Here is a 26,686-nt window from a genome sequence, read left to right on the forward strand (position 1 = left end):
ACTACTCAAAATTTCCGCTACTAGTTCTCCAGAACTGGTCAGAACCTGCTGAATTTCACCCCTGATCTTGCTCTATCTTACCCAACTTTAAAAACAGCTATTTTTTGTGAGTTTGGGATCAAAGGATCCCATCTTTCAAAGAAGATGATAGATGAAGTAAGCTAACTGTGAACTTTTGTTGCAACAGTGCAAGTTTCTGTCCTTCCCATCCCACCCAATTTTATTTGGGCTATTGTTATATTCCTGATTGCTGAAATCATTCCAAAATCTTAATCTACAATATCTATTTTGGTTCTTGCTCCGGTGCAATAATAAATCCATTAGCACAACAGTAAAATTCCATCTAATGCATCCTTGTCTGTAGGGTCTAAGTTGACTGACCCTGGGAGATCACTTACAAAAGAAAATGTGATGGATTCGCCCCCCCCACTCTCCCAATGATTATTTACAACTGAAGAAAAAGAGCATGCTCACTTTACTATTAATGTTTATTGTTGAAACTATAGTTCTAAATATTAGATACAGAAGTCCATGTCAAAGGCAGATGACCTCATTGTCAAGGGAAAGGATATAAAAGACTTCACTTCCCAACTGAGCTTTCCTGTTCCAATTGTGAATTGCTCTCGAGAAAGTTTGTAATACTCTACCTCTCTTGGCTTTCGAAAAGTCTGCAGGACTTCCATGTTTCAATAAGGTTTTGTTCAATTACGCTGAGCTGCAGGCTGTACTTATTTATACACAGATGATACTGTTTTGAATGGAACTAGGGGGGTTAGGAACTTCTTGTATTTTCTTGTGGAAGAAATATAATACTGGAGAGACACTTTCAAGAGAGAAGAGATGAGTGGGAAGAGGTAATTTATTATACTTTACATCAGAGATGCAGAACAGTTCAGCAGCCAGATGCTTAAAAGAATGCCTCCCCCAGTACCCTCCAATTCATGAGTCTGATTCAGTCAAGCTTTAAAAGCAGCTCAAGAGCATCTGCTCATGATCCCACTAGTGCAGGAGTGTCAAACACGATTTTCATTGAGGACTGCCTCAGGGTTGATCTCGGGGTGCCGGGGTTGGGCATGGCCATGGCAGGCATTGCCAGTTCGACATGACTCATGTTGGGGTCACCTGTGGTGGCCCAAGTGCTCTGCCAGCAAAAACAGACCTTGGCCCTCCCAAGCTCCCCTTTGCTGGCAGTGTGTTGCAGGAGGCCATCGCAGCCAAAAATGGAGCTCAGGAGGGTTGAGTGCGGCTTCCCTGAGCTTCATTTTTTAAAGGCAGAGGCACCATGGACCGGTCCTTTGCTGTTTCCAGTGTGGCCGTGTGGGCCAGATCTAAACACCCCACAGGCCGTATCCAGCCCACTAGCCTTGTGTTTGGCACCCCTGCACTAGTGAGCTTGTCCCAAACTGCACTGGCCAGGAGGAGATTCTTCTCAATGGCAGCACTCCTCTCTCCCAAGAAATGTTAGTGTTTTTACATTTGTATGTCACCAAAGCTGTTAGAGTTGCTGCGGCTTAAAATAACATAAGACAGACAATCCATGCTAAAGTACAATAACTATTAACCACAGTAATTAGATATTAGTATTGCATAATTATCGCAGTCCACAATATTAAGTATCTTGTACATCAGGCTATTGTCCCCAGAGGCTGGTTGGAAGAGTTTGGTATCTTCTGAAACCCTCAGCAAGAGGTCAATGTGGGTTAGAAAAGAGGGTTATCCAGAATATAAGGCCATGTCAGGAAAACAGGGTTTTCTAGCTTCTGCTGCCATCACCTCATGAAATTAGGGTATTGTCTCACCAAAACAGAGGAGGATCTCCTTCACAAGTCAGCTCTGGTCAGAGGAGGTGGTCCTTGAGAGATGGATAGTTGATTTCCCAGTTGGTATCTTCAGAACACAATTAAAGACACAGACTGCTTTTAAATTTTCTTGTTCTTTAATCTGCTTTTGGCAGAGAAGATGATATTGTGCAAGTTGTATTTATTCGTTTTAACCACGGTCAGTTTTATTATGATTGTTTTTCTCATCTCCCCATTCCCACTCCCCTTATAAGCATCTCGAACCTCCTCTGCCAGGTAAAACATGATAATTGAGAGCTACATATTTTCAAAAGCTTTGGGTGAGTTTCCTCTCCCAATCTTAACAAATTATAATCAAGTATTTTTTTTATGAGTAATATTTTTTATTTTTTCATTTTCATACACTCACATGTATACTGTGCATAGCCAACACCATACAGTATTAAACAATAATTGCAGCAATTCCTCTTGTCAACCCCAGAAAATAGAAACCCAATATACTTCTTCCACTCTCCATACACCTCTTTCTTCCACCACCCTCCAACTTTCTATCTCCCTCCATCATCCCCCTCTACCCTACTTCCACTCCCCCCCTTCCTTCTCCCCTTCCCTCCCACCCTCTCTCCCATCCCTCTCTGCCCATCTTTCTTCTTTCCCACTCCTCCTCCCCTTGGTGTATTTCCACTATATGTCAATGTACTTGGTTTATCCTATTTTTAAAGAGAGATTAAAGAAAAACAGTATACATGTGAAGTCACATTACATTGAGATCTAACACATCGTGTCTAACCTAATATATATCCCTCCCTCCCCCAACCCTCCCCCCTGACCCCACACCTCCTTCCCCCCTCCCGACTTCCCAGAACCCGTACACGGTATAGATTTTTAACAAACACAGTCTAAAATATATTGAGAAAAAAAAAGAAATTAAAAAAAGTTAATAACATCTCTACATTGATCTTAGCTTCTTCTTGCTAAGCTAACTTTGAACAATTTAAATCATTCCTGATCTTAAGCATAGGCTATCTGGAATTTCTTAGTCCCGTATTTGTTTTGTATATAGTCAATCCATTTTTTCCAGTCTCGTTTATATCTCTCATTTGAGTGATCTTTAAGATATGCCGATATTTTAGCCATCTCGGCTAAATTTGTAACTTTCAATATTGCTTTAATTGACTGTAAAAAACTGTCCCCTATCTGCATTTTTTGCAATATCTTCAACAGAAATTGCCAATTAACTCTATCAAAGGCTTTCTCAGCATCCAAAAATATGAACGCAGCAGGAATTTGGTTGTTCTTTCCCAAATATTCTAATGCATTAATAATTAATGTAACATGTGAACCACTTTGGCATAGCATACAGACAGAGATGAAAAAATGGGAGAAATTGCACTTATCTTTGCTGGGTAGGATAGCGGCAGTGAAAATGAACATTTTACCAAAATTTTTATTTCTTTTCCAAATGTTACCTATACTTAAAAAAGATGCGAACCTTTTAGAATGGCAGAAGGGTATCAACAAATTTGTGTGGGCAGGAAAGAAGCCGAGGGTAAAGATGAAAATAATGCAAGATATACGTGAGAGAGGAGGATTGAAACTACCTAATTTAAAACTATATTATGATGCAGTGGCATTATCTGTAATTAGTGATTGGACTCATTTAACCAATGATAGAATATTGAATATTGAGGGACACGATCTGGTATTTGGCTGGCATGCTTACCTGTTATTCAACAAAAAATTGGATAAGAATTTTAAAAGTCATATTTTAAGAAATGCTTTATTGCGGGTTTGGAAGAAATACCAATATAAATTAAATGACAAGATACCCATGTGGGCAATTCCTAGACACGCAATTGAAAATATGAATACAGCACAAAAACAGGACAGAATTACTTACAGACAGCTTCTTACCTCGGAAAGGGGGGTATTACAATTAAAATCTTTAGAGGTATTAAAAGAGGAGAAGGTAGTTCAAACATGGTTCCAGTATGGGCAATTACAGGCTAGGTGGAAAATAGATCAAAAATTGGTTTTATCCAAGTTGAGGATAATCTGTTTAAACAAATAAGAGATCAAAGCTTAATGCATATAAAGAGGATATATAATGTATTAATACAGATGGATTCGGAAACAGAATTAGTTAAAGATTGTATGATAAAATGGGCTCAAAATATTGAGGAACCAATAATGTTGGATACATGGGAAAGAATCTGGGTAAGAAATGTGAAATTTACACAAGCTCAAAATCTGAGAGAAAATTTTTACAAGATGTTCTATAGATGGCATTTAGATCCTAAAAAGTTGGCTTCTATGTATCCGAATGTACAGCCTAAATGTTGGAGGTGTGGTTCTCTCGATGCTACATATTATCATATATGGTGGACCTGCCAAAAGGTTAAGGCATTTTGGATAAAAATATGGTGGGTCATGCAAAATATTTTTAAAAGAAGGATAAAGTTTATTCCTCAGTTATTTTTACTAGGTATATGTACTGACTTTACAGTGGTAGAGACTAATTTGATTCTGCACCTAATAACTGCAGCAAGACTGTTGGTGGCGCAATATTGGAAGAAGGAAGACTTGCCTACAATCCAAGAATGGACATTGAAAGTGACAAACTTAGCCGAGATGGCTAAAATATCGGCATATCTTAAAGATCATTCAAATGAGAGATATAAACGAGACTGGAAAAAATGGATTGACTATATACAAAATAAATACGGGACCAAGAAATTCCAGTTAGCCTATGCTTAAGATCAGAAATGATTTAAACTGTTAAAAGTTAGTTCAGTAAGAAGAAGCTAAGGTCAATGTAGAATGTCATTAATTTCTTTATTTCTTTTTTCTCAATAGATTTTAGACTGTGTTAGTTAAAAATCCATACCGTGTACGGGTTCTGGGAAGTCGGGGGGGGGGAAGGAGGAGGCGGTTGGGGGTGGAGGGAGGGAGGGGCATACAAAAAAAATTGTACTTCAATGTCTTAATGATTGACAAATGATGAAATATTTGTGTTTTTTTTTAAAGAAATAAAATAAAATAAAATAAATATTTGACAAAAAAAAATTAATGTAACATTACTTTTCATCTGTCTCCCTTGTATAAAACCTGTTTGGTCAGCGTGTATCAATTGTTGAATAACCAGCATTAACCTATTTGCTAGTATTTTAGTAAAATTTTTATAATCTACATTAAGTAATGAGATAGGTCTATAGTTTTTTGGTTGGGTAGTATCTTGATCTTCTTTGGGTATCAAAGATATAAACGCTGTCTTCCAAGATGGAGGCACCTTACCTTCCGTTTGAATCTTATTAAATAATTCTCTAAGAGGTTCTACCATTTCTGACTGTAAATTTTTATAGTAAGCCACTGTCAAACCATCTGTACCTGGTGCCTTCCCTGAATTTAACTGCTTAATTACCTGTAAATTTCCCCCCCGAGGTTATTGGTTGGTTCAATTTTTGCCTGTGCTCTTCTTTAACTAAGGGTATTTTCTCTTTGTCTAAGTATTTGTCTATATCTAAACCATTAATTTTATCCCCCTTATACAACTCTGTAAAAAATTCCTGAAATACCTTTTGAATCTCATCCTGTTGAAACACCTCCTTCCCTCTGTAAGTCAGTTTAGATATATTTCGAGTTTTCCTTTTTTTCCTAATCTGATAAGCTAACCATCTGCCAGGTTTATTTGCGTTACAAAAAGTATTGTGTTTTGCGTATAACAAATTAGTGGCTACCTGGTCAGAGATCAACATGTCAAATTGAGATTTTAATATGGTGATTGCTTCCTTAACCTTTGTATCGCCTGGATTCATTGTTAACTCCAGCTCTGGGAACCAAGGACATTTCAACAGGTGGCTGAAGACAGGAGGAGGAGTGATGTTACCAAGCAACTGGACAGCACTCTAATTGAACCATGTTTGTTTGGGAGAAGGGGAAATCTTTTATTTTTAATTAGGTGAAAACTGTGGGAACATTTAGAGCTGGTTTTTTGATTCCTGGACTGGAAGACACTAGAAACATAGTCAAAATGTCTTTTGTTAGGAACACCTCTTGGCCTCACAAATGAGGAATCCTGTTTTGCCAGAGATCTATACAGGTAATGCTTGACTTACAACAGTTCATTGAGTGACTGTTCCAAGTTATAGTGGCACTTTAAAAAGTGGCTTATGGCCATTTGTCACACTTACGACTGTTGTAGCATTGCCATGGTCACATGATCGAAATTCAGATGTTTGGCAACTGATTCATATTTATGATGGCTACAGTGTTCCATTATCATGTGATCCTCATGGGATCTTCTCACAAGCAGTCAATGGGGATACCAGATTCACTTAACCATCATGTTACTAACTTAACTGCAGTGATTCACTTAAACTGCGGCAAGAAAGTTCATAAGATAAAGGTAACGGTTCCCCTCGTACCTATGTGCTAGTCATTCCCAACTCTAGGAGGTGGTGCTCATCTCTGTTTCAAAGTCGAAGAGCCAGCGCTATTCAAAGACATCTCCATGGTCATGTGGCTGGCATGACTAAATGCCGAAGGTTACATGGAACACTGTTACCTTCCCACCAAAGGTGGTTCCTATTTTTCTGCTTGCATTTTTACATGCTTTTGAACTGCTAGGTTGGCAGAAGCTGGGACAAGTAATGGGAGCTCACTCTGTTACACAGCACTAGGGATTTGAACTGCCGAACTGCTGACCTTTCTGATCGACAAGCTCAGTGTCTTAGCCTCTTCAGAAAGCTCATAAAATGAGCAAAGCTCAGTTAACAAATGTCTCACTTAGCAACATAAATTTTGAGCTCAATTGTGGTCACGTATAGGACTATCTGAATATACACTGATCTGGTATCCCCCCCCCCCCCCAATATCTTAAAGTACTGTATGCTTTTTTAACTTTAATTTGGATTCTATATTTTATGTTATGTTTGTTTGGAATGTTAGCAGCTGTTTGATAAATTGGAATATTATATTATATTACATTATGTATCTTTTTTTGTAAACAACATTGTGAGCTTAGAAAGGCTTAGAAATACAGAAATAAAAAATAAATGAATATGAGAAAGAAAACACAACTGGCTTTTTGTGTTGCCAGGGGAAACATGAAAATGCATCTTTGCTGCAATTAAATGTATTTCTATATTTAGGTTTTTTTTTAAAGGTTTGTATGTTCATTTAGTAATAGAGTTTTTGAGATTTAGCACTGCAAGAAGACTGCACTGCAAAAAGGTAGAAGAGGAAAGTCTGTTTATTATGTCCAAATAGAAAAAAAGGAGGAAGGAAGGAAAAAAATTCTTAAGTGCCAAGGAGGAAAATATCTGTCCATCAGGTCTAATTCAATTTGAACATAAACTTTCTTCAAGTGCACTTGTGTTCTGATTGAACTTCCTGCATTTAAATCACTATTTTTTGTTTGATTTTTAAAAAATATATATCTTTGGCTTAGTGTTGACTCCAGGTGACTGCCTGGGCAAGTCCCTGCGGTTTTTTGGGCAAAGTTTCAGAAGTGGTGGGCCATTCCTTCCTTCCTAGGGTTGAGAGATTGTGACTGGCCCAAGGTCACCCAGCTGGTTTTGTGCCCAAAGGGAGACCAGAACTCATAGTCTCTTGGTTACTAGCTTGGTGCCTTACACATTGCATCATCCTGTCTCTACTGAAGTCACCGCTGCCTTTGAAAACGGAGCTTATCCAGGACACATCAGGGTTGTTTTCTTTGGCACTATTAAAGAATTTGGGATTGTTGTCAATTTAGTACATTTCTCCTCTTTGTATTATATTCAGTTCTGTCCATCCCATTCTATCCATCTCCTCCGTGTAGTATATCCCATTCTGTCCATCTCCGTTGTACAGCACCTTTCTCTGATCAGATGTATAAGGATTGTGACTTCCAAAATATGGGGAATTGTACTTCCCATAAATCTGGAAGCATGCCAGATTGGAGAAGAAAAACCCAGTTTGTCTGAGAGGAGTAGATAATATAAATCATCGGTAATGAGAAAGATAGCTGTCCTGACTTGCTGACTTGTTAAATCTATTTCACTGCTGAGTGTCCCCTGCCAACTTGGAGGGCATTCTTAGTGAAATACACTCCACATGCTGGCTCAGCAGATTGCGCACATCATTCCAGCAATAACGTATGGGCTGGTTTTTATTTTGCTCCTGTTTGAGAAGATTACACATTTCATAGGACTATGGAGCTGCAAGGGATCTCAGGGGTTATCTAGCTCCATCCCTTGCTCCATGCAGGTTTTGCTAAAGCAATCTGGATTTCCTAGCTTGGTGGGAAGACCTCAAAAGGAACCTACCATTTAATGAAGGAATCTATTCCACTGATTGACGGCTGTTACCATTAAAAATTTGTCCTAATATCTAAACTGAATCGGCTTCCCCATAATTTCAACCTGGTGCTCTTGCCTCCTTTTCAGGGGTCTGTCTATCAAATGCACATCATTTGACAAACATTTTAATCTATAAAGACTGACATCTCACCTCAGTTTTCTTTTCTACAAGTTAAATTAACTGTTCCTCATAGGACTTGGTTTCCAGTCCTCTCACCATTTCAATAAATTTCCTCTGATTTTGCTCTGATTTGTACTTGCTTCCAGAGTCCAGAACAGGGGTGGTATTCACTTACCTTCCCTACTGGTTGGCAAATGTGAGCGTGCACATCCGTGCATGTGCTAAGCCTTCCATAAATGCACTTTGGCTTAAAAAGGGCCCAAAGGGGATGCCATAGAGCCAGGGTGGATGGGTGGGGCAACCCGCGATTTTCACTACCAGTTCTGGTGAACCAGTTGGAACTGGCAGAATACCACCTCTGGTCCAGAAACTTCAAATTCAGGATTGGATATTGGGCAATAGGAAAGAACATAAGTATTATGGGCATAAGAACACCTTGATTGTTGCTTTGGGAAGCAAACATGCACAGGGCTGGCTTAAAGAAGACCTCTTTTCTTATGAAATGGCCTCACAGCATAGAAATGCCATAGCTCAGTGTTGACATGCATGTGTCACATATACGGAATGTTCAGCAAACACAGTTATTACCTCTCAATTTTAGATAGCTGAGATGAAAGACTTCTCCACTCTTCAACATCTTCATAAATAATCTAGGTCAAGGGATAGAAGGGGAACTCATCAGATTTGCAGATGATAACCAAGCTGGGGGGAATTGCCAACATTTTGGAAGTGAGAGTAAAGATTCAGAAGGATCTTAACAGACTTGAACATTGGGCCCTATCCAACTAGATGCAGTTCAGCAATGAGAGAAGTAAGCTCTGGCACTTAAGGCAGAAAAAAACAAAAAGCACAGGTATAAAATAAGTTGTACCTGGCTCAACAGTAGTAACTGTGAGAGGGATTTAGGTGCATCACACATAGGCCACACCCACACCAGGTCCTCAAAGGCAAAAAATGTTATGATACATCACATGATGCAATTTAGCTTGACACCCGTGGTCTCGCCTAATGATGAGAAGGATTAGGATTAGTGACATGATACAGTGTCTAACTTCTACTGTGTTTCCCTGAAAATAAGACAAATATTTTATTTTGACCCCAGAAATAAGCACACGGCCTTATTTTCAGGGAGGTCTCATTATTTTTGAGGTGCAGGAGGCAGTGAGTATGGTCACCTCATGGCTGGGGCTGTGTTGCAATATTTTCAGGGAGGGCTTATTTTCAGAGAAACAGGGTAGTACTTGAAGGGCTGTCACATAGATGAGGATGTTGACTTATTCTCCAAAGCACCCCAGGGCAGGACAAGAAGCAATGGGTGGAAGCCTGTTAATAAGAAATGCAATATGGAATTAAGAAGATATTTGTTTACAATGAGAACAGTGAACCAATGGAACAGCTTGCTTCCTAGAATTTTGGGTGTTCAGTTGCTGGAACTTTCCAAGAAAAGATTGGATGTCCATTTGTGTGGGATGATATGAAGACTCCTGCCTTGAGAAGGGAGTTGGACTAAAAGACCTCCAAAACCCTTCCAGCCCTGCGATTCTGAGACTGACAAAACTGTAGTCATGACCATGCAATATGATTCATCAATTTCCTTCCCATGTTCTGAGCCAACTTGACACAAGTTGTTTCTCCAGTTGCTACTCAAATCCTTTCTTGTGTTAAAAACAAGTGCTTCAGTACTTCTACTAAAATTAGAATCATAGACCTGTGTTTTAATTAAAACACAGCTACTGCATTAAGATGTAGGTCTCTTGTCTATTTACTAGATTAAGGGTTCACTTCTGAATGTGTAAAAGGCCTTTTGGCAAAATGTGGGGATACCTCCATTCTCCCCATTCTTTTTTATTCTTTGACAGACAGGTCACTGGCTGAGTGAAGGAGGCAGCATCACATGCAGGATTTCTGAGTGAGTATGAAAAAGCTAATTGGTTAAAATTCTCCTTCCCACATGGAAACCTCTATGACCTTCTTCACCAACATTCTCAATTGGGTCATGGAGGTTAATATACAGGGCGGGGCATAACCTTTTCCTAGGGGGTCACAGCAACACTTGTAATAACAACACAAATAATTCATACACCATTCGAAAGCCCATCAAAAACTGAGTTTATTGACACGATTTAATAGTCAGTATGACCACCATTAGCCCTTCGAACAGCATTCAAACGAGGTGGATAAGAACACAACAAATCTTCAAACAGTTCTGTTCGATTTTCCAGATTTTTCAACACAGTTTCCAAATTCATTCTCAAAGTTTCAACCGAATATCGATTTTGACCTTGCTCCTGAATCATCAGAGCTTCCACTTCATCCTTAATTATGGCCCCAATGTTCTCTGCCGGATTGAGATCTGGCGAATTTCCCGGCCAGACGTCATTGCCCCAAAATTCGACATTGTTTTCCTTTAACAATTGCTGAGTCGCATTTGCACGCATGCAAGGAGCTTTGTCATGAAGAAAGACAGCCTCACCAACCACCAAGACATTGTCTGGATCACTGAGAAATGGAATGACATTCTCCAATAAAATTTTCTCACGGAAATAACTGCCATCCCAGGATTCCCCTTTATCCTTCAAAACCCAATGCAGTTTCTTGGCTGTGAAAATGACGAAAATCCCGATGCAAGTCGGATTGCGAACGATTTGTCGATATCGTTCATGTTTGGCGATGTCGTCGACGTCTTTAGCCCAAATTCGATCGTTCTGGAAATTCGGTTTTCGAATGGCATAAACGAAGAATTCGTCAGATGGCGCCAAATGAAGAAAATCTTCCTCGGTCCATTCAGACAACCAATCGCACAACCAAAGCCGATCTTGAACGTGTGTTTGAGTTTTCAATGGTTTGCAAATGACGTGGAATGGCTTCAAACCTTCTCGTTCTCGATATCGGCCGATTGTCCTTTGATCAACTCGTTTTCCACGAATTTGAAGGATTTCTTGGGCCACTTTTCGGTTTCCTTTTCGTTGTTTGCGACTGCCAGTTGCAATGATGGCTTTGCTTTCTTGGGACAGTTGCAGAGGACGCCCTTCTCCAAATTTTGTGAAACATTCTTGGGCTGTTTTGTTCCAATTATCAGTAACCCAATCCGGATGACGTTTCAATTTGTTTGCAATCCATTTTCGATTGATAAACGTCGCTCCAGCATCGCGAGCCTCTCGAAAGGCAATGCATTTTATTCTGTCAATGATCCTTTGTTCTTCTGAATCAAATTTTCCAGCCATTCTTAAAGCAAATTTAACATTTAATAGCTCATTCAATTCAGTTTTTTATGGGCTTTAAAATGAGGTGTCGCGGAAGTTGTAAACTGCTGTCGATCTTGCTGTGACCCCCTAGGAAAAGGTTATGCCCCGCCCTGTACTGTACATTCATACACTGTTACCTGGCCAACCAGAGTAGTCAGGTAGCCCTGATGGGTTTACTTTTAATTTGAAACATATCTGGGTTGCAAAAATCCCCATGGTTGCATTAAAGAGACCTGGGTTAGTTTGCAGTCAAGGAAATGCGCCCGGTTAGCCAGCTGAGGATTATTCAAACAGCTGGATAGAGGGCTAATTGATTCCTCTGCTATCCATGACAGATGAAATCCTACACCCACTCTTCGCATTCTGTCTCTTAGCTGTTTGATTTTCACATTGTGGTTGAAAGAGGGAGAGAAATGCATGGAGGCAATAAATACCTTTCTGATTCTGTCTGTTCTGTGCTGGTCCTAATTGTGCCTCTAGCTTTCTTTCCTTTTTTCCTCTATCCCATTGAAATATCAAGAATTAGAAAGAGAAGAACCAGTATAGCAATAGCAATAACACTTAGACTTATATATGCTTTTACAACCCTCTCTAAGTGATTTACAGAGTCAGCCTATTCCCCCCAACAATCTGGGTACCCATTTTATCCACCTCGAATGATGGGAGGCTGAGTAAATCTTGAGAGGGTTAGGATCAAACTGCCAAACTTTTAGCAGGTGACAGTCAGCAGAATTAGCCTGCAGTAATACATTTAACCAATGTGCCACCACAACTCATAACCCTACTAGCGGTTAAAAAGAATAGCAAAACCCGATAGCTCTATTCCCAATCAGGTGCTGCAAGCCATGGATTTCAGCTGAGCAGGTTAAGGAGGGAATGTCGACTATCCATATTGGGCAAATTTTGAAGATGGCCCCTTCAGAGTTATGCCTTGGCTTAGGAAATTCACTGATACATGCAACATCATTTAAAAGATACATACATCCCTGCAAACTTTCCTTGTGCTTTTAGAATTGAATGCCTAAAGAAGGTTCCTGGCACATTGTCCATTGCAGTTTCCAAATACAACCTTGTAAATGGCTTAGGAATTGGAGAAGGAACATGAACGCAAAGTTTAGCCTAATTAAGAAAAGATCAGAGTTGTGTGAGTTGTCACACTTTCCCAGAGAGAACCTAGGCATAACTTGTTGGGGTGAGGGGTCTTCCTGGAATCACAGCTCTTGTTGGAAGTGCAAGGGTCAGCCACACCTAGGAGGGCTTTTGCCTAAATCTACTGCATGCCCATCGCAGTGCTTCCTGGACTCTAATCCAAGTCTCTCAAACTTTAATCTTCTCATGTATCCTACATGGGTTTGCCTTTGAAGATCACTTCAAGCCATACATGGTCCAGAATGTGAACAGTTATGGACGCACCTCAGTGTGACTGTGGAACACCTATGTTTCAAAAGCTCCAATGGTAACTAGGAACATCTTTCTCCAGTTACCTCTGCTTGTCCTGCAAGATCAAGTAGGGTGGGCATGCTCTTGAACTCACCAATTAAACAGTGTGTTCTGACCTAGGCCTCCCAAGATCATGAAGCAGACTCCTTGTCCCGATAAAACCTCTTTTACTTAGGTTAAAGGGAATTCCTCTCCAGCAAAGTCCCTGAAAACAGTCTTTCATGAGATTTCACAACCTTTATCAGGCTTGGAGAGTTGCCAGGCTGATATCTTCCACATACCACACTGTAGCAATAATTACTTGGCAAGAAGTCAGGAACATATCTTCACTCTAATTAATTGAACTAACTGTCTCCAGCAAAGTCCCCTCCCCTTTTGTTACTCTGTCGGATGGCCCTGGCCCCATCTCTGCCTCCAACACAAAGCACTCCTCAGAGCCTTCCCCAGACTCCAGGACTGGCCCATGTTCCTCCCCAACCTCCTCACTGTCTAAGTCTACCACCAGCTCCACTGGGAGGCCACAAAACAATGCCATGTGGTGGGATCCATTCTCTGTTGTGCCCCTGATTTCTGGAACATGACCTTCTTGGCAGTTCATGGGACTCTGACCTTGACATCTTTCACAGAAGCTCTAAACGTCTGGCTTTTTAAACAGGCCAGAATGATTTATGATTCCAATGCATGGATTATACCATATTTTAATCCCAAAATTTTCTATATAGAATGATGGTTTTTCATAGTATTTTTTAATGATGGTTTGATTTTGCTTGCTGTTTAGAATAATTGGATTTGGCACCCTACAAATCCAAATAAATAAATACAGAACTACCCCACTCTTCTTATAGGCTCTGAGATCTTTCCTGCCAGGGAAGATCAGAATTCAACTCAGCACTCTCTTATCTCACTAACAGCCAGTGTATAAGGTCCCCTTTGCCATTTAATCCCCTACATTTTTTGTCTTTATTTTAGTTCTGAATCTTATTTTACATCTTCAGTATTTCCATTTCTTTATTTATTAATTGGAGGATTTTTTTTTTGCACAGATACTGATCTGTAAAACATCTAGTTTCAGATACAAGAGCAGAGAGTGACTAATTTACACATTCGAAGGTGAAAATTTGCACGGCATGCACAGTATTCTTCTTCTTCCATACAAAAAGCCCATCAAGAGAACTTGGAAGTGTGTAAAGAGCTTGTGTACTGCAAGAGACCAGGAAGTTTAGAAGGAACAGATTACAGTATATCCCACCCCAGTGACAGTTTTGGTGAGAGCAATCTGGCCACCATATGGACAGATAATAAAAGATGTGTCTCTTTCAGACTACATTATTCCTGAACAGTACAAGTTTATTTTACACGGAAAATGTGAAAGGCCACAACATATGGAAATTAAGAACACTGCTGTGGGGTACACTTAGGGTATGGTATTACTAATGGCTGTGGAGAAGTATGGATCTTACCATCTGCACAATTTCCTCTTCAGATCATTATGTCTCAACCAATAACCCACAGGCAGCTGCCATGTATCCAGTCTCTCTCTCTTAATCCTCCGTCAAACTGATTTCTCGACTGTACCCGCAGATTTTATTTATATAATCGTTTGCTGCAATTATGTAGCTGCCCATTTCATGTATGTGACATGGGCAGTTGCATGTCTGAAATTAAAACCAAATCATTAAAAATCTATTAAAAACCTATATATATATAAACAAAACCACAATAGATTGTTATTGAAAACCTTAAATATCAGCTCAACCATTTTGTGGGACCTTATTTCTATGGGATTCCCCTAGCCCAGGGGTCGGCAACCTTAAATACTCAAAGAGCCACAAAGATCCTAACCAGAAACCCCCCATTCAATTCTGGAATTGACTGGAAGTCCGGTTCCTCCACCATAGAGTCTCCTCCTAGCACAGCATCTTTTTTCCTCTACCGGTCCTAACCAAAAGCCCTATCAATTGTGGAGCTGACTGGCGATAGGGAGCTGTAGCAGAGGGATGAAAGAGCCACATATGGCTCCAGAGCCACAGGTTGCTGAGCTCTGCCCTGGCTTGTTGACAAAATTTTAAAGGTCTTTCTGGAAGGTCAATAGGGTTGGAAGTCAATCTATCAGTGGTGGGTTGCAGGCAATACGCTCTGGTACGGGCATACCAGTGCCTGTCCGGAGCACTGGGTACTGTTCCGGTATGGTGCTCTGGAGGGCCCACCCGCCTGCCCGAGCTCCTTATCTGTATTTGAGTTCTTTGGTGCTTCTGCACACGCACACGGAGAGCAAGGCGCCTGCGCAACAATCCGCTGAGTAGCTGGAGTGATGCTGAGGCTCTCAGAGGCGTCGCAAGAGGTAAGTACGGATGCAAATGCTGCAGGCGTGTGTGCGTGTGCTGCGTGATTCATGTGGTGCACACCGGTTGCCATGGGATCCGGAACCCACTACTGCAATCTATCCACAGGGGGAAATAATGTTGGAAAGGTGGAATACTGCAGCAGATCTTTCCATTCTCCTGACCTAATTGTTGGAAATAGCAATAGCACCTAGACTTATATATCGCTTCACAGTGTTTTACAGCCCTCTTTAAGTGGCTTACAGAATCAACCTATAGCCCCTAACAATCTGAGTCCTCATTTTATTGACCTCAAAAGGATGGAAGGCTGAGTCAACCTTGAGCCGGTCATGATTGAACTCCTGGAGTGAACACTGAGTTAGCCCTGCTGTACTGTCATTACACCGTTGTTTTAAAGCATGCACAATATAATTGTTCTGGTTGGTACTTATTAAGCAATTATTGTAGAATTGCCCAACAGATCTTGATGCAGATGCCCACTATTAAGAAGCTCCTCGAGGGGTGGGCGGTAGTGATGTTGTGGATAAGGTGATTTTTCAGAGAGGGTAGGTTTCACACCTGGAGAAAATTGTGTTTTCAGTGTTTTCATCACTGAATTATGTCTACTTGGGAATCATATTTTTGAACATTATTATACATACAAATACTAAGAATGTTCAAATTATCAAACCTTGGAGTTGGGGGAGCAATTTACATATAGAACCTAATATCCCAGACCTATAATTGCACTCAACAATGAACTAAAGGGCCACCAACAGTGAGCTGTTGGACAGCATTACTTGGTCTGTTGTGTGGATGTTTGGGTGGTTTAGGGGTGGGGAATTTTTGGTGTGTGTGTGTGTGTGTGTGTGTGTATTGTCGTGTGTGTTGCGCCTGGTCTGTGGGTGTTGTGTGAATTTCGTTGTATGGATATACTGTGTACATACAAACAATGACAATAAAGTATTCTTATTAATATCCTGTTCTATTCAAATTGTTCTAGTCAAATCTATTCTATTCAAATCTATTCAAACTCACTGGAGAAGAGCCTAATGGTGGGAAAATTTGAGGGCAAAAGAAGAAAGGAACGACAGAGAATGAGGTGGCTGGATGGAGTCACCGAACCAGTAGGCCTGAGTTTAAATGGACTCCAGAGGATGGTAGAGGACAGGAAGGCCTGGAGGAATGTTGTCCATGGGGTCACAATAGGTCAGACACAACTTTGCAAATAACAACAACATTCAAATTAAAGTATTCACAAAAGTTATCTCTTAGATTCAGTCTGAAGTGAAGGAGAACCCATCACCTCTCTGCTTAATTGTTTTCTGAGTTAGGAATATTTTCTTGGTACTGAATTGAATCTCCTTTATTCTACGTCCTGTCTTCTGGAATAATTGGCCTTTTTTCTGTATGACATCCTTTCAGATACTCGAAGAAAGCAATCATATCTCCTGTCAATCATTTCTCAAGGCTAATCATTTTCTGGTCCATCAATCTCTCTTTCAAAGGACTTAAAGTTTCTAGTCTCCTGATCATCCTTTTTGTCCTTCTCTCCCTGATGTTTTATGCTAAATATCCTTGCTTCCAAGAGCTATAAATGGAGGACTGAGAAGAACAAAGGTGAAGGAAGCCTAAGAAGGGACAAATTAAGGCAATTATGTTATTATTGCAGCATTAGTTTTGACTGTAGGAGTCCCACCTAGCCCTTCTTCCTTGTTCTTTTTTCAACATTTCCTATGTAGATTGCTTCCACTGTCTATTTGTAGTCTAATTGCAACTCATCCAAGCACATCTGCGGAAAGCTAAAGCTTAATCATAATTTGTGTTCACGCACTTGTCAGGAGAGTGAGCCTTTTTGGGGGGGATGGGGAGGGGGAGTGGCATGCTTCTGATTCAGATGGATTTGACACACGAGACAAAATGAAACAAACTTCTGGAAAGCACAGCCTGCGGGTTTGTTTGTCTCACAAAGCTTATTTGAAATGGAAAGGTTCTAAGCTGGTAAAGACACCGTCAAGTCAGCATGGGATGTTTCACAGGTGGGCAAAAAGGAGGAGAAACCTGCAGGAGTGAGGCTGGCCCTTCCTTCAGCAAGATGGCAGGACAGCATCTGCTACTCACCCGGAGGCGGGGAAGCTAGCATTACGAATGCAAGGCAAGCTATCTTTAGGATGTGCCTGACATTCCCATTCTCTCTCTTTCCTGTACATGGTAATATATTGGTTTTTATCTCCCTTTTCTTCCCTTCCTTCCCAGCTGTGAATGAAGGTGTAGCAATCTATTGTATTGCTTGCACAAGGCTTTTAAGAGTGCTTGCTCTGTAAACATCCTCTATTGACTAGCTATCTGCTCTTGTATACTGTAGTAAGTTGAAATAAAGATGTATATGTTTAAGCTAAATAAACTGTTGGGAGCCTCTAAGGCCAAAGAATAAAACTTGTGTTGTGATATTATGCCTTGTGTGGGTGTTGCTGTGGTTAGGAACAGCTACCTTTGATTCCAAGAAAACTGGATTTGACTGTCATCAGAACAGTGAAATGCATTTCCCCCTTTTTCAGCAGCAGCAAAATGCCTTGGACCAGGAAATAGCTATTTGAAAATACTTAGGCAGGGAGATACATATATACAGTGTGTGTGTGTGTGTGTATGTGTGTGTGTGTGTGGTGTGTGTGTGCATTTGTATAAGAAACATTTTCCCTAGAATATTGACAGATTGTCAGTGGCCGTTTGCTTTGCTTAAATGGTTACAAGATTGCATGACAGTAACTCTGATGTGAAATACATATGCAGATGCTGATGTTTTTAACCTGCCAAATAAATGGATCTTTAAAGCATAAAGAGACGCTGTTATGGGATTTCAGATAAAAACTCAGTCTAAGAAATTCTTTTTTCATCCCTATTTATAAATAAATAAAACAATTAGATGAAAAAGATTAGAATCTGGGTTTGGAAATCAATACCATTAAAGTTTAATCAGATCAATAAGGGCCATAAAGAGATGTTTCAGGTGACAGATGCAGGCTGCCGTATGTTAAATTGTTATAACCATCTACAACCAATACTTTTATTCCTCAGATAACTTGTAGAGGCCTTTTTTTACTTTATTCTTTGTTTTTAAAAGATTACAAAATATAAACCGAATACTAAAGTATACAATTATTATTTACTTACAAAATTAAAAAAAAACTAAAAGGAGAAAAAAAGGATTCCCCAAACTCTAAAAACTCAACAAATTGCAATACTAAAGGAATTAGGATTAGAGTTGAAACTAAAATGTTGCATATATAATATATTATGCCTCTAGATAGACATTAATTTACAAAAAGAACTGTACAGTAATAGGGTAAATTGCAATCAGTTACAAAAGATAAAAAGACAAATTTACCTAATATTATCATTATGCTATTATAAAATATCATAATATCTATGCCAAAGAAAAATAATGCATCATTTCTGATTAGTTGGCCTTTTCCCAAAATGGATAATTTGCTTAATGGATAATTATTAACATGGATAATTACTAAACTATTACTAAATGGATAATTGCTAATAGCCAATCCTTAATATTTCAACCTTATTTTTTTAGCAATAGTTTAGTACAACTCTAATTTCCTAGTCAAATTTCAGAGTTTGGGTATATAATTGAACATCAGAACTTAGTGGTGCAATGGTTAAAGTGCAATACTGAGGGCAAACTCTGCCCACAGCCTAGAGTTTGATCCTGACGGGGCTCAAAGTTGACCCATCCTTCCATCATTCTGAAATTGGTAAAATGAGGACCCAGATCATATGGGGCAATATACAAAGCATTATAAACTGCCCAAAGAGTGTTGTAAAGTTATGTGCGGTAGTATATTAGCCTAAATGCTATTGCTATCACATTAATATTGATCAATCTCTCTATGAATCTATTTATGTACATTAAAACACTATTCAGAAAAGTACCAAAAGAATTCGCATGACTGTATCATATGCATCAATAATTTCTTAAACTTAGTGCCAGGGTTCCAAGTAAGACTCCCAAGGAAAGAAAACTCCGGGGCTTGAGTGTCCTCAAAGTTTCATTTTATTAGAGATGTCATATTGGCACATCTGGGAAAACCTGAATCCAAAGATTTCCAGTTTTCCCCCACCCAAATCAAAATTCAAGTCCCTGCCCAGAACCCACATGTCCATCACATGGTCCAATCAGGCACCGTCCCAACTGGAGATCCCTCCCAGTCACACCACTCCAGGTGCAGGGCAAAATGCCCTTGACTCGCAGTTAAAGGAATGTTATTTTGACTTTATTTACCCCACACTGTTCAATCTCCCCTCCCAGTTTCCCACAGTAATAAATGTGGCAGGCCTGAAGTCCTAATGCAAAAGATGGCTTCCAAGTCTGACAAGGTCTGTATAATTTTACTCCTTCTTTATGAATGAATATATACGTGTCCCAGGGTAATGTTGGAGCCCCTCCTTAGGGAACTTCTAGGCTAGAGAGAAGTTCCACAAGGAGGGGCTCAAGCATGAGTCTGAAAGCTTGGAAGACTAAACCTCTGGTCCTGGTGACCAACCCAGATAGGATCTATCTATCTATCTATCTATCTATCTATCTATCTATCTATCTATCTATCTATCTATCTATCTATCTATCTATCTATCTATCCACCTACCTACCTACCTACCTACCTACCTACCTACCTACCTACCTACCTACCTACCTACCTACCTACCTATCTATCTATCTATCTATCTATCTATCTATCTATCTATCTATCTATCTATCTATCTATCTATCTATATCTTTCCTTCCTTTCTTCCTTCCTTCCTTCCTTCTTTCTTTCTTTCTTTCCCTCTTTCTTTCTTTTTTCTTTCTTCCTATTCCTTCCTTCCTCCCTCCCTCCCTCCCTCCAGATTACAAAGGATTATTATAATCAAGCAATAGCGCATCATCGAAAAAACTTTTATTCAGGCCAATCCCATGACATTGGCTGAAAATTGGCATGATTTCCCATCAATCTGAGGTGGAAATGCACAATTAACTTCAATTGTAAAAGAGGCGTTACTTGATCAACAAAATCCTGCAAATTCCCCAATAAACTAGAAAATTTCAGAAAACTCCATACATGTAGTGTGGTTCAGTCAGTGCTGTGGTGACTGAGGTACCAGAAATGAAACTGGGAGACCGGGAAATGTAGTTCCACCTTAGGTTTGAAACCAACTGGGTGACCTTGAGCCTATCTCTCTCATTTTAGCTTTGGGAAGAAGACAACTGCAAACCACTTCTGAAAATGCTACCAAGAAACTGGTGGAGGGGGAGGAGGGGAGGGGAGGGGGGTAGGGAGTGGGAAAGTCAAACCATTATGCATTGTTAATTCGTCTCTTTTCCCCAATGGCAGAAACACAGTCTGGCTAGCAAAAGATTACACCCAATGTAAGCTGTATAGGATATTACAAAAGAGATCTTATCATTTCAGAATTTGTTAGTAAGGTCTTTCACTGCCCTGGGCATACGAATGAGCAGAAAGCTGACACGGGAAGCAAAGTCTTTGTTTGCATCCTGGAACTTCCTTTTATGATGCTGTTTAGACATTGAAAAGAAAATCTATTCCATCAGCAAGATCTTTGTTTTATTACCCGATCTTGGAGCATGCATTATTAATTGCCACAAAGTAAAAAAACAACAACAACCACATATTCAAAGCCTCAGATCAAAATGCGTAAGATTTGAAAAATACTTAAATTGGTTTGGGAAATTGAAATAAAAGTATAATTTTTTGAGTGGTGGGTGGCATATTAAAATGGTTTTATATTCTAAGATATCTATAGCAAAGAAAAAAAAGAAAAGCAGAGAGCAGAGCTAGGAAATTTAGTTCTAATTACTGCATTCTCTCCTCAAGGGATAACACCTGAAAACAGTGTAAATTTACTGTGCCACTAACTAGTGTAACATATGTGCCTCTTTTTATGGGTCATCCTCCACTTAACAATGTGATCTGGAATAGAAGGTTTTGCCATAGTTAAAAATGAGGGCTGGCCTTCACATACAATTTGAATGATCATCATTGTCCCAAGGGAGGCAGAAGAGCTAGGCAGCTCAGAAGTGATACTTCAGATACTTGGCTAAAGATTCAGCTTTCATCAAAAAACAAATGAAGCAGCAACATAAGGGAGGGGACAATGTATTCAAAGATTTCCCACCAAATGTCTTTCTTATAGCTGTGACTCAGTGACTACAATCCTCAGTCAGCATGCCCCAACATACATTACAATCAAGTAGCATTCTGCTATATTATATCTAAGTTTGAGATGGAAATCAGATAGTAAATAAATTGCTAACAGGCTTCATGTTCTGTAGGTGGGAACTTTTCCAAAATGGGAAAAATTATGCTTAGATGATGAAATACTTGCAGGACTACCTTCTCCAATTACAATTGACATTGTAACCAGTATTATTGACACATGCAGTATGTACCGCTTGGGGGGGGGAGGATGTTGGGTTAAGTTCTGTAAGTTAGAAGGTGGCCAAAAGACCATGTTTCTCTGTCATATTCCTATATTATGGAACAGGTCTCCCTTAGAGCCATGATGGAGAATTTATGGCATGTGTGCCAGAGCCATCTCTCTGGGCATGCCAGCCATTGCCTGTCGCTCTCCCAGGCTCCGGTGTGCACATGCACACCGGCCAGCTGGTCTTTGTCCATGTGGGAGTGCTGGAAACCATAAGAGCAGCTCCCTGGCATGCATGAATGCATCGGGAAGCTGAGCTTCCAGTTTCCAGTGTGCACATGTGCACCGGCAAGTTGGTATTTGTGCATGCATGCATGCCAGAAACTGGAAGACCAGGTGACCAGCGCACATGTGCATGCTGGAAACTGGAAGTTCAGCTTCCTGGCACACACCTGCATACCAGGGAACTGCTCTTCCGGCTTCTGGTGCTCCTGTGTATACGCGCCGGGGAGCTGCTCTTCCGGTTTTCGGCGTTCCCCCCGAACATACTGGGCACTCCCGTTTTGGCACTCAGTGCCAAAAAGGTTCGCCAACACTGCTTTAGAGGAAAGATTTTCCTTGATGGTTTGGGAAATTGGTCAAGAAAAAATTCTTCTGGAAGACCTTTTAGCTTTGGCTGACGCTATTGGTTGACTGAATCTGTACAATACATTGCAGTGGTTATTTTAATAGATGTTGATGTTAAGGGATATTATTATGAAAATCCATACGTCCATATTCTATACTGTGGATGTTTCATTTTTTACTTTCAAGTTCTAAATTGTATTGAGTTTCACCGAGAGTCTTTTGATTGCAACAATAAGTAGATCTAATAAATACATGAAGAAATTACTCTATCCTCCACAATATATATGTTGCAGTAGAAGGACAATAACATTCCAATAAATTTCCTCTTCATTCTTTCCTCTACTGTCTTTCTAATAGAAAGGAAGGAAAAGAAACAAGCCACTGTGAGTGTCCTGCAATATTTAGGTACTGAGTAACCATTTGGTGAAAAGGGCATAAAGTTCCAGTATGGTTTTGGGCCAATCTCATCTTCTACTGTCATGCCTTATCAAACATATGATTATTGATTAGTATTAGTGCCCAGTATTAGTATTGGCCATTGGCCAAAGTAATTTAGAGGATAAACCATGATCAGCCAGTTTATCCTCTAAAGTAATTTAGAGGATAAACTATGATCAGCCATTGTTTTTTTTCCTGAGTTGATATTTATGAGAGAGCCATAACTTAGTTTTCACTTTTGAAACCCAATCCTTCAATCATAAGGTTGCATTGAAAATATATTGTGAATTGAGAAAGCTAGTTATAAGCCCTGCTGTGCAGGCTTGTAAGCTTTGCCAATGCATTCTGGCTGCTCACTGTGAGGCATGCAACACGTACATAGTCAGTAGGATCATGCAATCCTTTAGATATGATCTCCAAAAATGTTTGGAATGCATAAGAGATCAGGAGCAGCTATCCATACAACACCTTTTTAGTAGCTGCTCCTGCAAACTCAAATGTACCTTTTGGAAATCCCATTTTAAGTGCGGTATAATTCTGATAGAAAGATGAATAGCTTAATACAATGAAGTTATCACTCTCTCCCTTTCCCTCTCCCCCCTCTCTCTGTGTCTTTTTGTCTCTCTCTCTCTTTGTCTCTCTGTGTCTCACTGTCTCTCTCTCTCTCTGTCTCATTGTCTCTGTCTCTCTGTTTCTCTCTCTCTCTGTTTTTGTCTCTCTCTTTGTCTCTGTCTGTCTCTCTCTGTCTCTTTGTTCTCCTTGCTCAGAGGGGCAAACAGCAGCTCCATTTTACAGTCTCAACTTGTTTGATGTCTTACCCACTGATACCATGAAGATCTCTCCAACACTGCCAATACTGGAATATGTGGAACTGTGTAGTCCATCTTTTGATAATACCTTATCCAAATGTCTATGGAGATTCTCAGTCATCCAGGTCATGGTTGTCCCAAGTTGCTTTTTCAAGAAACAACTCGACTCGGGTGGTTTTTTTTGAAGATGTTTCACTTCTCATACAAGAAACTTCTTCAGCTCTCTTGGATGAGAAGAAAAACGTCTTCAAGAAAAATCAGAAAGTCCAGTTGCTTCTAAAAAAGCACCTTGGAACCTTATCTAAATCAACAGGTAAGTTTTCCCAACATCAATGGTATTAAATGCTGCTAGGAGGTCTAATGGGATCAGGAGTGCTGCACTTCCCTATCTGGATCCTGGTGAAGGGCATCCACAGAGCAGCCAGTGCTATTTCTGGCCTGTATCCCAAAGTCCTTCATTCAATTGCAATGAAAAAAATTGGAAAGCCCCTGGTTATGTGGAGCTTTGAATGTTGATTGGAACACAGAGAAGCACTGAACAGCCGTTAATCTTCAATTATAGCTAATCTTATGTTATTCTATTCACTTGGCAATGCTCTAACCATGGAGCCCTATTTTATACTCTTCATTAAAAAAAGCTTCCGTGTCTTGAAAAGGCTGTAACAGCTTGCACAGATACTGTGGTGTTTAGGGGATTGTCTTCTTTAAGAAAGATGTAATTCAGCCTGAAAACTCAGTTTCCCCGATTCTATTATGCAATAGAAGATCCTGCACTGATTAGCATAATAGAGAGTAGAACAATAGCTTTTTAACAGCTCACTTAAAAGTGCTTTGATTTTTTTTTCTTCATAACAACTATTAATGATACAGCATATGTGTAAGAACTCAGAAATCAGGCTTAAAAAACGATACGTCTTTGTGGGAAGAGTACTTTTGATCCTTATTATTGTAATTCCCCCTTCCCCCTTCTTTCCTTTGCTCTTGAACACTCTGTGTAATATAGAGACGTTGAAAGATTAATACCTCCTAGGCCTCATGTCCCATTCTTCAGGAAACCTTTCATTTGCTTATACTTATTATTCCAGGGAGTTAGTTCACAATTTAGGTGTGTGAGCTAGAACTAGTGGTGGTATTCAGCCAGTTCACATCTGTTCGGGAAAACCAGTAGTGGCAACCTGTGGGTGGGCGGGATGCCATCCTATTTAGCCACATTTTCTAAACTGTGCACATGCATGCAAGCCACGTGCATGAGCAAAGCACATGCCTGTAAGGCCATGTGCATGTGTATAAGACACTTGTGCAAGCAAAGCAAGTGCGCGCATGCTCACGCTCACACTTTTGGTGTGTGGAGTACTGGTGGTAAAATTATGTGAAACCCACCTCTGGCTAGAATGTAAGTGCAGAAAGCTTGAGCCAAGTTAGCTCAGTCTAAATTCAGATTTGAGATCTTTTAATGCAGATTCTATGGTTATGATGATAGCAAAGGAGGAAAAAAGCCTTTCCCAGAGTTCTGTGCAACCAGGAAGCCTCTTAATGCATTCAGCTTCAGCTCCTGTTTGCTATGCATTTAGGAATTATGGGGTTTGAAGGATGGATGGATGGATGGGTGGATTGATGGATGGATGGATGGATGGATGGATGGATGGATAGATAGATAGATAGATAGATAGATAGATAGATAGATAGATAGATGAGATGTGTCATCACCTCTCATTACACAAAGCACAGAAAAGGAATAAGAATTAGTAAATAAGATAAATACATAAGCTAAAAAGAAATACTTATTATTAGTTGATTCTAACACCGTTTATGAAACGTGCCCATTCTTTTCTGATTCTGCACACCATCTTCCCTCCACCATTTTGCCTTTTGTTCACTAAACCCCTCCTTTTTCTCTTGGAAGCATGGCTTTATCTTCCTTCTCCTCTCAATCCTATTCATTTTTTTCTCAAATACTTATTTAGCTTTTATTTCACTTTGGTTCATGAAAAGTATTGTCCAATATCCCCTTTTAGGAAGGAAGATGATTGGGAAGGTTATGACAGGTCAGATTCAGGTTGTGCCAGATGTCAAGAATTGTCTAGATTTATGCAAATCTGTTCCCCCCCTCCTTACCCTAGTTTAGAACTGAAATGCTTTGGTTGATAGTTGGACATATGTTGGGGAAGGACATGAGGGATACAGCCATACTAGTTCTCTTGAAGAATCCTTTGCTGCCATTTGAGAAGATTTTGTTTACAAGCTGTCAGAAATGTGTGGACAACATTCTGTGTGGATAGTTAGTTCATACTCATCATCATAAACATGGGTCATGTAAGATATATCATATGACTTATTTTGTTCACATAAAACCTAGGGAGAGGTGTTCAAAGATCTGTTTTTTTACCTTCAACTAAATTAAGTAAGGAAAGGAAATTTTAAATGGGAATCCCACGTCAGTAATAGACTCAATTTAGGCTGAGAAAATGGAACTCCATTCGGCTACTGAGTAACTACTCTGCTGAGCAGAGGAAGTGCTGATCCTCTCCTTTATAGAATTGCTCTCCTCTTAATAAGTAGCTCATAGATACTGTTAAATCTGTTACTTTCTTAGTTGTATGAGTGGCATTTAGGGTCAAGCTTCTTTCACTGCCTTATTAACTCTATTCCAACCCTCCTGGACTGAAATTAGTCATTACAATAGTGAACTACACCCTTTGAAAATTCCTCAGAACTTCAACTGGTGCAAAATATGGAAGCTTGATTGGCAGGTTCTGGAATATATGCTATCATTAGGTCTCTGTCTAATAAAAATGCCAAACCAGAAACCAGTGTTTGACCTTATATATCTACAGAAGTTTTGGAATCGGGCTATCTTAAGAACTGTCTGTCCAAACTTATATTCACAGACCCATTTTATCTTGACTGTGAGTCTCTGTTCCCAAATCAGTTTATTATATGTTGATGATTATACACCTGGTTAAAGATCTTAGAACTACTATTTGTGTATACAGGTAGTCCTTGACTTATAAGAGTTCGCTTAGTAACCGTTTGAAGTTACAACAGCATTGAAACAAGTGACTTAGGTTATGACCATTTATCACACTTATGACTATTGGAGCATCCCCATTGTG

The sequence above is a fragment of the Thamnophis elegans genome, chromosome 3 (assembly GCF_009769535.1).
Source record: "Thamnophis elegans isolate rThaEle1 chromosome 3, rThaEle1.pri, whole genome shotgun sequence".
In the NCBI taxonomy this organism is placed as follows: domain Eukaryota; kingdom Metazoa; phylum Chordata; class Lepidosauria; order Squamata; family Colubridae; genus Thamnophis; species Thamnophis elegans.